This window comes from Aplidium turbinatum, chromosome 2 (assembly GCF_918807975.1).
Source record: "Aplidium turbinatum chromosome 2, kaAplTurb1.1, whole genome shotgun sequence".
Lineage (NCBI taxonomy): Eukaryota > Metazoa > Chordata > Ascidiacea > Aplousobranchia > Polyclinidae > Aplidium > Aplidium turbinatum.
Window position 1 is genome coordinate 50,980,553 of NC_137473.1, and position 14,171 is coordinate 50,994,723.

Genomic DNA, 14,171 nt, shown 5'->3' on the forward strand with positions numbered 1-14,171 from the left:
AGGGTTGAGCATTACAACAATATATTTTACATATTTACAAATAGTTTTGACAAACGAACGTTTTCGGCTTAACCTAAGCCCTCATCAGGAATCTGAAAATATTTATAAAATGCAACAAATTTCAACTTCTTGAAGGTAACTAGCTAACTGATTGCAAGCAACAAGAAATACGCAACAGTTAAAAGCAATAGTGTGGAAAACAAACAGACAGAAAACAAAATTACATTAGAAAAAGGCAACCACATGACTACAAAAGAATTAGCACCACAGAGTACGTGATCCATCTAACTTAGTAAATGTTTAGTAGAATGGACGCGCCGCCGTAAATAATTGTTTGTTTAAATTTGGGTTGTAGCGTTTGGTTAATAGTGCTTCCTGAATTTTTGTGTCAAATTGGGATTTGCCTTTGCGTAAAATTATAAATGAGTCAGCAGAGAATTTTTGATTTGTGCAAAAAGAACACTCCATAATATGGTCTTTGATGGCACTTTTCTTTAAGTCTCTAAACTTCAAATGCTCTTGTACTCTCGTGGTCAAATGTCTGGTGGACATACATACATACAGGCATTGACATACATCGGTACAAGAAACACTGCTCATGAAACACAATAACAGTGAAACGCACACTAGTGGTTACAGGGCATTTACAAATTTAAAATAAGCAAACCTATGCTCACAGACATTTTCGAAATTCGAAAACAGACGTTTTAATCAACCACTGATGGGACAGTGTGGCTGGACATCGCATTGGAATAACTACGACCCCTACCTAGAACTACAATCTGATTGGTCGGTCGGTGGAATTGTATGCAAAGCAAAAACATGCTTCCCAGAAAGTATTTTTTGCCTTTATGCTGTTTAATCAATCAATCAATCACTGGTTTATTTTTTTTCTCAAATTATCACGACAAATACATTGGTACATTACATAGAAGTGAGAGAGGAAGGAAGCGAAAGACCTTATGAGGTCACCAAGTCAGCTTCCACCCCGGCGGCAGTACCGTATTTTACAAAAAAATACTACCAATGAAAATTATACTGAAAACACTTAGAGAAAATAATGAAACGTTGAATAAGGTTACAATCGCAATGTGGGGGTTAGTAAATGCAAGCCAAAACATGAGAAGATTCAAGATTGTATATGAACATAACATAAAAAAACAAAACAAAAACAGAGAAATCAAACAAAACACAAATTAGATCCCAAAAGTTGTCAGACACGTCAGATCAATTTCCATGAAAAATACACAACAGAGTTACATTTAGCAGAGTAACAAATTAGCAAGATTAACTCCTCAAGAAAAGTATTTTTGGTTATACTTATGTGCCGATACATTCCGCGGGCCGCCAGTTGGTGACCCCTGCCCTAAATCATCAAATTCCCTAAACTTGTCCCTAAAAGTGGTCAAAAGTCCCGATTTAGGGACAAATTCCCATAAAATGAGAGCACTGCTTGCTAGTGTTCAGTGAACTGTGTGATTGTATCAAAAACTAAGTGAGGCATAACCAAGACGAAGAATCATTTATTTTTGTCAGGAGTTAAAAATGATTGCTCAGAATACTGGAAAGTTTAAGGTGTTCATAAAGAATATTATCCTTTCTAGCAGTGGCTGCAACGTTCATGGCATGAATGAAAAAAAAAAAAACAGAAATACCGGTATAGAGGTTTTTTTATTGCTTTACTGACGTTTCACGCACCATGACAATGCGCATGCTTCATAAGTGGGTCTTCATTTAGTCTAAGCTCTAATATTCAACAATGTCTATTGTCATGGTGTCCACTGTCCATCTGTGATTTTCATCATTAATGTTCGTTGAAAAATCTCGTATACAATTCCATGAAACTGACAATTAATTGTAAGTTATGGAAGTAGGCTATTAATCTTGTTTGTGTTTTCTTTTTTGATTGTAGGCTAACCGATTTGGTTAAATTGTTGATTAGTTTCATGAGTGACTGAAATTATTGTGCCAGGGTGGCAACTGACTAGTAGACCGTATGGTCATTTCGTTGTCTCCCTATCAATAACAAAACCTAAACATTGTATGTAGCCTATTATTGTTTTGTCACTTTTGTGCTTTGTTTTTTGATAAATAAACGATTGATTGATTTTCAGGGCGAATATGGTAGGCTACGGTACAAAATAAAATTTGCTTTTAGTAGCATGATCGTTGTTTACTTCACAATGTAGATATTAACGACCTGTTTTAGTCTGATGTTGCGAGTTCGCTGTGGTGATAGCCAATTGCACTAGCTTTCGGAACACAGTTCTCTAGTAGTCATGCGCTATGACGAATGGTGTTGAAGTCAGTGAGTCGTTGTTTTATGAGTCTCTTTTATTTCGCTTGAGGCTGCTGTCTGTTGAGTTTCTGTGTTGTTAGGCTTTACTGCTGTGAAATTTTGTTGAATCAGTTGATTAATAGATTAGGTGATGTAGTTCTTCCCTTTCGGCACGGTTATTGATCTTTGGACTCTGTCTACTTATGAAAATGGCCTCTTTGAAGCGCAGTTGTACCGCGTCTTTTTCTCTGGCAATGATTGTAAATTCAAAGTCGGCGAGGCACCGTTTCTGATGATCAAAAACCAAAGTTTTATCTGAGCTAAGATGTTCTTTCAGGCCGGAGTGGATCTTTCCCTGCATTTCTTGCATATGGTCTTGTAAACAAAGTTCTTGGTGGTAAGCTACACAGTAGGCCTACACATGTCGTCGTTCCGTGTTGGACAGTCTTGTAGTAGGCAAAGTTCGGATTTTTGTCGTTTTTGAAGGGCGTTTCGAAAAGTTCGTAAACGCCGAAAGAGGCGGACTGGCAAATCCAGGTCTTTAAATACTTTCTTTACTTTACGGTCCGCGTCGTCGCTCATAAAAGGAAATTCAAAATGTGTTAAGTTATATAGCTGGTCACAGCGGTAAACCATAATCTCTTCGTGGGAAAATTGTAACATAAGATTCCCAAATCCGTTCGTCTGTATATAATGACCGAAGAAACACACACTTGAACTTCTTTTCAAACAGTGTATTTCTGTAAAATTAGCCCGCGGCTATCGAAATGGGTATGCAATGCCTACACCTCTAAAACTGTCACTACGATACAGATTACTTGGATAAAAGACGGAGAATTTGTCCAGTTAGCAAGCACCAAATAAACCAGTTAAATGTGCGACCGACTTCCAACAAACAACTTCGAGAATGAATCAGAAAAATTTGTGATAACTCAAAGGCACGAGAGCAGTTCGTGACGCAATATTTCATGTCCAAACAGGTCTCAAACTGAAACAGGTTTAAACCGGTCTGACACGAGTCTTACGGACGATGGTGCAATTTTGGCTCATGTTTTAGGAATTTCCATGACGTAATATTCAGTAGACCCAAACGGTTTCTACATGACGTTTGACCAGGCGAACAACCGTCTGTAACATAGCGGCCCCTAGTTATGACAGTCTGACATGGCATAACTAAAAAAGAATTGACGACAATTGTGAGCCAATGAATAAAAACACATGATACACAAATTGTTTGAATCACTCACGTTTAAGTTAATACGCAAATACAAAGGGCATGCAAAGAATGAACAGCAATAAGAATAAACACGACGATACATGAAATTGGTACCATAGGTATTAGGTACACGCAAAAAATGACGCTATATACCATGGTTGCGATAATAACCGACTGTTCTGGGTTCAGACAAGTGTCGGCCACCGCAGACAAAACCAGGCTCAAACCCTAACACTTAGGTGTTCTTTACGGGGGCGAGGCACGAAATATCCCTCAACACATAGTCTACTTTCACTTTCCCCGTACTCTCATCATAGTTGCAGATGGCAACTTTAGCTCTACGAACCACAGGCTTCCCTTTCCTAATTTGTGGAACTACCTCATGCACCCTCCCAAGTTGATACTTCCCACGTTTACCAATGTCCTGGAGAGAACCTACCACTACAAGTTGACCAGGCTCCAAATTCTCGGCCATTTTTAGCCATTTTTTCCGGCCCTGAAGACCTGGCAAGTAAAAATCGATCCATTTACTCCAAAACTGCTGAGAAAGTGACAAATTGAACCGATAATCCCTTCTTAATTGGTCACGATCATGTGGTTGCCCAACAGCACAGTATGGGTCTAAGTATGGGGTCAAAAGTGAGGCAGGGGTGATGACAGTAAAATCCCTAGGGTCGTCACTCAAAGGTACCAAAGGGCGTTCGTTCACGATCCGAACGGCACTGCCTGTGTACGTAAGCAGTTCAATAAAACTGGGCTTACGTATTGAAGAGTCCAAAATGTGAAAAAACGCGATTTTAAATTGTTTAACCATTGCCTCCCAGGCGCCACCTTGCGCCGGAGCATACGGAGGTATAAATTCCCAGTTTATCTCTCTCTGTCTCAGGGCGTTGTGAAATTCAGCTGATCCTATCAACTCGGGTAACTTCTTAGATGCTGCCTGAAAGGTACTTCCATTGTCGGAATAGATAGCATTAACCTGCCCACGTACATCTGTAAACCTTGTAAAGGCAAGTAAAAAATCACTCAGCGACAATGACGTAACCAGCTCAACATGAATAGCGCGAGATGCCATACATGTGAACAAGAGTCCCCAAGCTTTTTTGTGACTTCTACCTTCAACGAAAGTTAAAGGTCCAAGATAGTCTAAGCCGCAATCAAAAAAGGGTTTCCTATGCGCAGTTGTGCGAGACAAAGGTAAATCAGACATGAGCTGCCTTATAGGTCGAGCTTTCTCAATCGCGCATACACCACAGTCATTAAGATACCTCTTCACGGAGGCATTACCATTAGCGATCCAAAACTTCTGTCGCGTAGACAACAAAGTGTGCTGTACTCCACAGTGCGCATTTCCATTATGATGCGACAGTACAACAAGCCTAGTGAAGGGGTGCTTCGAAGGCAAAACAATCGGATGCTTTGCTTCAAGAGAGATCTCGGGAGAATTACTTAAGCGCCCTTCAATGCGGATTACACCAGCGTCATCTACACAAGGTCTGTACTTTTTAAGTGAACGTAATTCTTTCAACCGTTCCTTCTCACGTTGCGAAGCGCCAACACTACCTCGCTTTATCACTTCCTCAAGGGCATCCGGCGATCGTTTGGTCATTAAATGTACCACATCGCCATACACGCTCTTCTGAACAAACTTTACAGCCAACTCTGAAGCACTGTTAAGATAAGATGCATCCAGTTTTGGCTTCACAAAGCTACGCTTTCTCGTTTTACAGCACAAAAATTCAACAAAAGCAACCAAATAAGCGATTCTCTTTTTCATAACATACAAAGAAGGTGCGGCCTCGATCAATCTGTGAAGACCACCCTGTCCAACGTCAAGCGACTCCTCTTCGTCACGAAGATATAGGCTATGGACAGGTACTGGAGTGGCATTTTCTACAGATGGAATTTCCTCACACTGGTAGAGAAGACTAGAACCATTTAACCACAACTCTCGAAATTCTTTCTTTGTAATAAGATTTGGCCTTGTGCCAACATCAGCTGGGTTCATATCGGTAGGGCAAAAACGCCAATCCTGGGCTCCAGACAACAATAAAATATGCTCAACTCGACGTGTAATAAACTTATTCAAACGTAAATCAGGGTTTTTAACCCACTGCAACACAGTACGAGAATCACACCAAAAATACTTAAGGCAGTCGGCCATCTTCAATGCCTCGTAGGCCTGCTTCACGAGTCTTGCTGTATTCAAAGCGGCAACAAGCTCTTTCCTAGCAATCGGCCAAGAAAACTGATTTTTTACAACAATGGTAGATTTACCCAGAACGAAAGACACACTCGGAACTCCGTTAACCAGCCTACGTAAGTAAACAACAGAAGAGAAAGCTTGATTCGAAGCATCACTAAACCCATGCAATTGATATGAAACAATATCATCCGGACTGCACACACCAGAGTTTGCAAAATACCATCTCGGTAACGAAAAATCCTTAAGCAGGTCCAAAGAGCGAAGCCACGACTCCCACTCTTTAACAAAGCTATCAGGGACCTCGGTGTCCCAATCAAACTTGTCTATCGCCAATTGCTGAAGTATAAGGCGTGCTTTTAGAAAAAATGGCGCTCCAAAGCCTAGCGGATCAAATTTTTGTCCAAGCTGACTGAGCATACTTCGGCGCGTGTGTTTAGCTAAGGGCTTTAAGGAACATGCGATACGCATCTCGTCAGACTCGGTTTGCCACACACAACCCAATGTCTTCGCTGATGGCAAAGTCATATTTTCAGTCTGAAAGTCAATGTCACGAATCAAAGGTGAAAGCATCTCATTATCCAAATTTGACAAGACAATCATAGCCTCCTTGTTAGCACTCCACTTACCAAGTTTAAACCCACGGCTATCAAACAAAGCAATTGATTCATGAGTGATTTGCTGAGCTTCCTCTAAGCTATCAGCCGAAAATATAAAATCATCCATGTACATATTATTTGCAATATTGCAGAGAGTCAATTCACCAGCACTGCTGGGATTCTGCTCGATCATTTTCTTTATAGCCAAGCAAGCGATATACGGGCTACTCTTTATTCCCCAAGGGTGTACACAAAAACGAAATGGTACCATCCTACCATTTTCAAGGTCATCATCTTCAAACCACAATATACGAAACAAATCCCTTTGCGACTCAGGTAACTTTATTTGAAAGAAGCATTTAGTCACATCAGCCATGAGACCAAATCTACCAAGCCGAAATCTAGCCAAGACATCTACCAGAGGGTTTAACAAGTCAGGACCCGAAAACATTACATCATTAACACAAGTTCCTCGAAATTCAGACTTGCCATCGTAAACAATGCGCTTTTTTAATTGTGACGTAACAAAGTATGGTAAATACCATTCAAATCCCTTGACATTTCCTGCTTCACCAGTACGCTCAATATAGCCATTTGATTTAAGATCTTTCATGGTGTCAGTAAGGAAATCACGAAGTTCAGGTTGTTTTAAAGCTTTCTTTCTTAAAGCAGCAGCTCTATCTGACGCCAACACAAAATTGTTAGGTAGATCAATATCTTCCTTCAACGGAACAGGTATCTCAAATCGACCATCTTTCAACTCAATATTCGGTTCAACAAGTTCTCTAGCCAACTTATCATTGCGAGACAATTCACAGGTTTCATTTTGCAACGTCAAATCCTGAATGACTTTATTCAGGTCTGCTATTTCCATATCACGAGACTCAATTTTACGCTGAAAGCCAGAGATGACATCCGACTCTGAAGACGTCTGCACTCTGCACACTTTAGCAACGCTTTCATCTAAGGGTGACTTACCACCACAAGCCAACCAGCCGAGAGGAGTGAGCAAAGCATGTGGTTCACTACGATTTTCACCAACACGCTCTTTTTTTGCACACATCAAATAAGCGTTGTCGTTGCCAATCAGTACATCTACAGTACTACAATCATTCAAATGAAACATATTCACGTCATGAAAATGACGGAAACCATTTAAATCTTGTTTATGCGGTAAAGTTTTAACATCATCAGCCCAAGCTGGGTTAACCACCGAGGTTATATCACAAAACAGTTCATCTGTCTCTAACGACTGGATGTTGAGTTTGACAAGGTCAGCACAAGTAGCTTTCTGACCAGCCAGGGTATCCATTTTAAACGACGCTTTATCGTACGGTTTAAGATCAAGTTCCCACACCAAATCACTCGAAACAAACGTCAACTGCGAACCAGGATCATGCTGACAATACACCAACTTCGATTTGCCAGTCATTGGATTCAAAACACGAGCAGCAGTAACGCGGTTAAAAGCTGCTTTAACATTTCCAATCTTAACATTACGCACAGGAACTCTGGCACGAGCATCATCTTTCCCAACCGAATCCAGAGAATCACGTGACGTCACATAAAAATCATGCAGAAGAAAATAGTGTTTCCTATCGTTGTTAGGCCCACACTTACGACAGTTATTTGCATGAACGCAATCCCTAACCCTATGCTGGCGCAAACAATTCAAGCATTTGCCAGCTTTCACAATGACATCTCTCCGATCTTTAGGTGTCAAGCGCAAAAATTCTTTACAATTAGACAAAAAATGATATTCAACTTGACCACGTGACGAACAACAAATGCATGCCGGTAGGTTTTTACGTCTGGCTTCACCACCGCGCGGTGCACCAACAACAGTCGAGTACTGCGAACTCCCTGACATCACATCATCATGGGGTTTTACGGACGTCTGCCTAACCGGACATGAAGGCAATTTTCCTTTGACAAACTTTTTAAAATGCTGCGACTCACCAGAATCGCCCATTAGCATAATGCTAAAATCAGTCGACTTACGCGTTTCCTCTCGTACAACAAAATCGAACAAACTCTGAAAAGTAGGCTCATTAGTGCCACCATACTGATCACCTAAAAAGTCAAGATAACGCTGCTTAGCGTCAAACGGGAGTCGCTTAGCCAAATCCAAAACAAAACGTCCTTCCAATTTGTCACGCTGACCATAAGCTTGCGCGTAAAGCAAACACTCCGATAATTCATCTTTAAACTCTTTCAGATCACTGGAAGAGGTCGAAGTCAATTTGCTACCATAGCGATACTTTCTAATTTCCGGTTCTGCAAAAAGACCTCCACGAACCCCAAAACGCTGGGACAAGCGAGCTAACGACATTTCTATCCTGTCTTCCTCTGACACGCCAGGGGTGTCAGAAACCAAATTAGCAATCGTTTGCGCAGCTGTTCTAACACAAGCTGCTTGTAACAAAGTCAAACAAGTCCCCTTAAAGGGCGAAGCTGCCATTAAGGCCGTAACACGATTTTTAAAGAAGATAAATGGCATATTATTACCATCGTAACCAATCAAGGCCGCCTTATCGAAAAACGTCCTACTATTTTGGTATTCAAAAAAGCAATCCTGCTGTTGAGAACTCGATTTAGCGGGAGAAGACAAGCTATATCCCTTAAGGGGCTGAGTGGGCTCAGTCACATGCACAGCCCGATCAGACGCGATACGCCTCTCACAACCACCCAAATTACGTGTAGCTGGGCGATCAAAACCTAGCGGCGCAGAGAACTGTGAAGGGGGCAAAGCATTACTACTAATGGCGGCCCCGTGACCTGTACGCTCTGGGGGAGAAGTTCGGTTGTAATTCGCAGACCTTGGCTCTACAGCATTCGGAAGACCCTTAGCCGCGGCCCCGAGACCTCCTGAAACAGCTGGAAAACGTGTGGATTGCCCTGGTCCACTCACAGGTTGAACGGGTGTTTGGAAAAGGTTATGTAAATTAAACTGCGTTTGATGTTCATTTCTGGAATGCCTAGAAGAGCTCTTCCTAGAGCTACGCCGGGAGCCCGCCTCTGATCGATATTCAGCTAAAACTACCTCTTTACGTTGTTCAGCCCTCAACTGAGCGTCTTTGAGTGCGAACTCAGCAGCTCTAGCTTCGGCTCTCGCGGCGGCCTCAGCTGCTCTCGCTTCGGCCTCAGCTCTCGCGGCAGCCTCAGCTCGAATGGCCTCAGCAGCTCTCGCTTCGGCCTCAGCTTTCGCGGCAGCCTCAGCAGCTCTCACTGCAGCCTCAGCTCGTATGGCCTCAGCTCTCGCGATGGCCTCAGCAGCTCTTGCTTCGGCCTCAGCTTGGATCTGGAGCTCCTCTCGTCTTAGCTGTAGGTTAATTTGTGCAACTATCCGAGACGAACTCTTAGACATCCTAGTGCTTACATTTGAGGCGCTATCCTCAGGATGTATGTCAGCATCCAACATATCTGAGAACTCACTTTCTTTTTGTTCAAAGTTATTTTTTAACGAGTTAAATTCGGGATCTACCCTATCACGAAGTTCTGCCAAGATTGCAGAGTTAAAGATTGTAGTCAAAAGAGCATGGAAATGCCGTAATTCTTCTTCTAAAGTAGATAAGTTAGATCGAAAAATTAACAGTTCCTGCTTATCACTCAAAGAACCTAGGGCTACAGAAAGTTCCCCAATTTGAGTCAAAATATCCCGTCTAAGATGCCGGGCCTCTCGAACTGACTTAGCCTCATCGTTATTGGGTCCCTCCCCAGAATGGCCTGCCCGACCGCAAAGAACATCATCAGGCTTAAACTCAGTCGAGTCTACGGCGGTCGAGTCCTTGTCGCCACCGAGTGTAGACATATTAAATGTTGGGGCTAAATTAACAATTAAAAAAATTAAGTTACACAAACACACAAATTATTAGGCTACAGTAGTTATAAAAAACTTAACTGCAAAGACCGTAAAAATACAAAAAAGAATTTAAATGCACGATACCGTAGCTGTACGAGTATGAAGTCCTAAAGTCCACAAAACTTGCTTGGATTCTTCCACTTGAATCTACAAGCACAGATGGATTGTCTTTTAATCTTCTTTCTTGCCAATGAATGTCAAAGTTATTTTTCTTCAGTACCAAACTGAGAAGAAATGTCTTTACTTTTCTTTGCTTCTGTAAGAGTGTAGACTACCAACCAACAAATCTTCTTTTATTATTTCTTGTACTTCTAATTAGTTCTTCTGCACTAGCTGACAACAAACACGTCGTTTATTTTTATGCCTTCAAGTGCTTCTTGGCCTACCAGCTAACAAAAATCGTCGTTTATTTTTCTTGCTTTAATTTCTTCTTGACCTACCAACTGACAAGAACTCGTCTTTTATTTTTTATGGTCACAGCGGTAAACCATAATCTCTTCGTGGGAAAATTGTAACATAAGATTCCCAAATCCGTTCGTCTGTATATAATGACCGAAGAAACACACACTTGAACTTCTTTTCAAACAGTGTATTTCTGTAAAATTAGCCCGCGGCTATCGAAATGGGTATGCAATGCCTACACCTCTAAAACTGTCACTACAATACAGATTACTTGGATAAAAGACGGAGAATTTGTCCAGTTAGCAAGCACCAAATAAACCAGTTAAATGTGCGACCGACTTCCAACAAACAACTTCGAGAATGAATCAGAAAAATTTGTGATAACTCAAAGGCACGAGAGCAGTTCGTGACGCAATATTTCATGTCCAAACAGGTCTCAAACTGAAACAGGTTTAAACCGGTCTGACACGAGTCTTACGGACGATGGTGCAATTTTGGCTCATGTTTTAGGAATTTCCATGACGTAATATTCAGTAGACCCGAACGGTTTCTACATGACGTTTGACCAGGCGAACAACCGTCTGTAACAATAGCCTAGCCCTAGTGTTTGGGGGTTTTGTCTATTTTTCCGTCAATCTCGCTAACCGGCCCCGCGTCAAAAGCCTCCACAAGTAGGCTATGCGAAACTACTAGGAATAACCTATCAAGGCTTTGTCAGTCCGAGGATAAAGATTCAAAACCAAACCATAACCATTTAGTGGATGGAATAATTCCTCGGACCTCGGCAACAACATTTCAACAATCAGAAACTCCCCCTTATCAATTTCGGTAACCGACCCTGTGTCAGTGGTTCAAAACCTCTACAAGTATTCCTAATTGCCAAGAATAGACTAACCTATCAAAGGCTTTGAAAGTCCGAGGATAAATATATCACCAACCAAAGATCTATAGGTGACTGAAATGTAGATTCATCGTGTCGTAGGTTATTGCTACAACTTAAATTACTTCGTATCATACTAGATCAGGGGTTCTTAACCGGGAGTAAATTTACCCCCTGGGGGTAAATTTCACCTACCGAGGGGGTAAATTTACTGAATCATAAATTAAAGCAAACTTCATTTTTTAAGTTATTAAAAAACTGATAGTGTTGCATTCGATTTTGATTCAAATTTATGCTTAATGTAAGTTTTCTTCTTTTTCTTTTATCTCCACCCAAGTAGACTACCAGTTTCATTTCAGCAGGGTATGTGTGCTACATTTTCACAGTACACAACCTAATGAGAACTTCGACCACAAAGACGAAATTCGAGCTAGTAAGGCAAGAATTAGTCTTCAGCTAGACGAGTCACTGACGTGTCGAACTGTGCATATTTGTTGGTTTACTGTCGATATGTGCATGCTGGTGAGATGAAAGAGGAATTCTTGATGTGCGAAAGTTTAGAGACGACTACCAAAGCGGTTAATGTTCTGGAAAAAATGGATAGTTTCTTTCAAAATAATATATCCTGGAAACATGTGGGTTCACTTTGCACAGACGGTGTCCCTTCTATGCTCAATGCTAAGTCTGGCTTTACAACTCTGGTGAAAAACCCCGCACCGAACATCATTTCTACTCACTGTGCCCTTCATCTACATGCACTGGCAAGTAAAGCCTTTCCAGAATATTTGAAAGCAGTATTGAAGCATGTGGTTGAATGTGTGAATTTTATCAGGGCACGTGCTCTTAAACATCGTCTTTTCCAAGTGGTTTGTGAGCAGATGAGATCACAACACTCTGTTCTCTTTTATCACACCGAAGTTCGGTGGCTCTTTAGGGGTATTGTTTTGTCTCGAGTTTTCGAACTATATGGTGAAATCGAGAACGCAAATTCCCGATGAGTATAAGCACTTTGGCGACCACAAATTTATTGGTGCATTGGTTTACTTGACAGACATTTTTTCAAGTTTGAACCAGCTCAATATGCAAACTCAAGGAAAAAGTGATGATACCATTATAGATGTAGGCCTACATGATAAAATTCAGGGCTTTTAGACAAAATTAGATCTGTGGAGTAGAAGAGTACAAAAATAAATTTGCACAAATTTTCCAACAATTGATGATTGAAAAGTCAGTAGAAGTCGCAACGAGATTTATGACCTCGAAGTCTGGACACGGACATCACAAGGGGCCACCAAAACGGTGGGGGTAAATTTTACTTTTTTCATTCGGCAAGGGGTTAACAAGACAAAAAAGGTTAAGAACCCCTGTACTAGATGATGGTTGAGTTGATTGTATTACTTTTCATAATGCAAACCACTTCAACATCTAATTTTAATAGCTTTCGAATCTATCGCAGTTTGTTGGCGAATACAAATAAGGCGTCACGTATGTTATGATGATAGCCTAGTAGCATACGCTACATGGTGCTAAAGGGGTTTATTGAGAAGGCATTCAGATTTATTCTTGTAGAAAGTCAGGCGCTCAACAAACTGACCTGTAAACTGCAAGAGGATAGAAATCACAGCTATTTGCAGTTGCACCATGAAAGATGTGCTCAAGAAACCAACACTAAACTTAATTCTATCAAGCAGCTAAATAATATAAAAGGTGAAACGACCAGTACAGGGTATATGCTATAGAATGGAAGACGTTTTTTTCCATCTTCCATCCTGAGATTTTCTTCCATTCCATCTTCGTTCCATCATCACAATCTTCCATTCCATCAGCAATTTTTGCGATTTTTACATTGTATATGCCACAAGTAAGCCTATAAACTATAGCCTAGATTTGAGCTAAAAAATTAATACCAGTAGTTTCGAAAACCCCAATTGAACGAAAATGGAAGACGCCATACTCGAGTTTCACCCTTGTTTAGGATCATCAGTGGAGCATATCCATGTGTCTTCTATACACCCAAGATCCTAAACAAGGTCGAAACTCAAGCATGGCGTCTTCCATTTTTGTTCGATCGGGGTCTTCACGACTACAAATTCTCACATCTCCTTTAAGCAATAATTTTGTAAGAATTACGTAGGTTCCGTCTGGTGCTTGAAGTTAAAACCAGAAGACCTATAGCCTACTTGTGGTCTTGTTTCAGTGCAACTCTTGTACAGAAAGCGCAGCAGGATGGAATGCGATGGAGTGGCTGTTATTCGTGTTTTGTCAATTCATGTGAAACATCAGGGGCATCTCAGTCCGCCCCGATAGCTCAGTTGGTTAGCGCGTGACTTCTGGAACAAAGAAGCTTCAAGATCAAGCGGCGCTGGTTCGACTCTCGGGATGTGCACTTGAGCAACGCACGTTAAGGACTGCTCTCCATTCAGGGGCATCTAATGGATGGAATAGTTCCCCGGCAATACGACTTCAACAATCGGAAACTTCACTCTTTCAATCTCGGTGACCGGGCCTGCGTCAGTGATTCAAAGCCTCTACAAGTATGTGAAACTGCCAGGATTAAGCTCTGCAAGAAGCTTTCCTAGTCCAAGGATAAATATTCAATCAATCACTGGGATGACTGTTTTTTTTTGTGTTTTCAAGTGAATCGCCAATATATGTTTGTGGAGCGTAGGAGCGGTCGGGTTTATGTGTTCTGTTTTCGCGGTGATTTCTGCCCAGTGTGTATTAGAAGTTG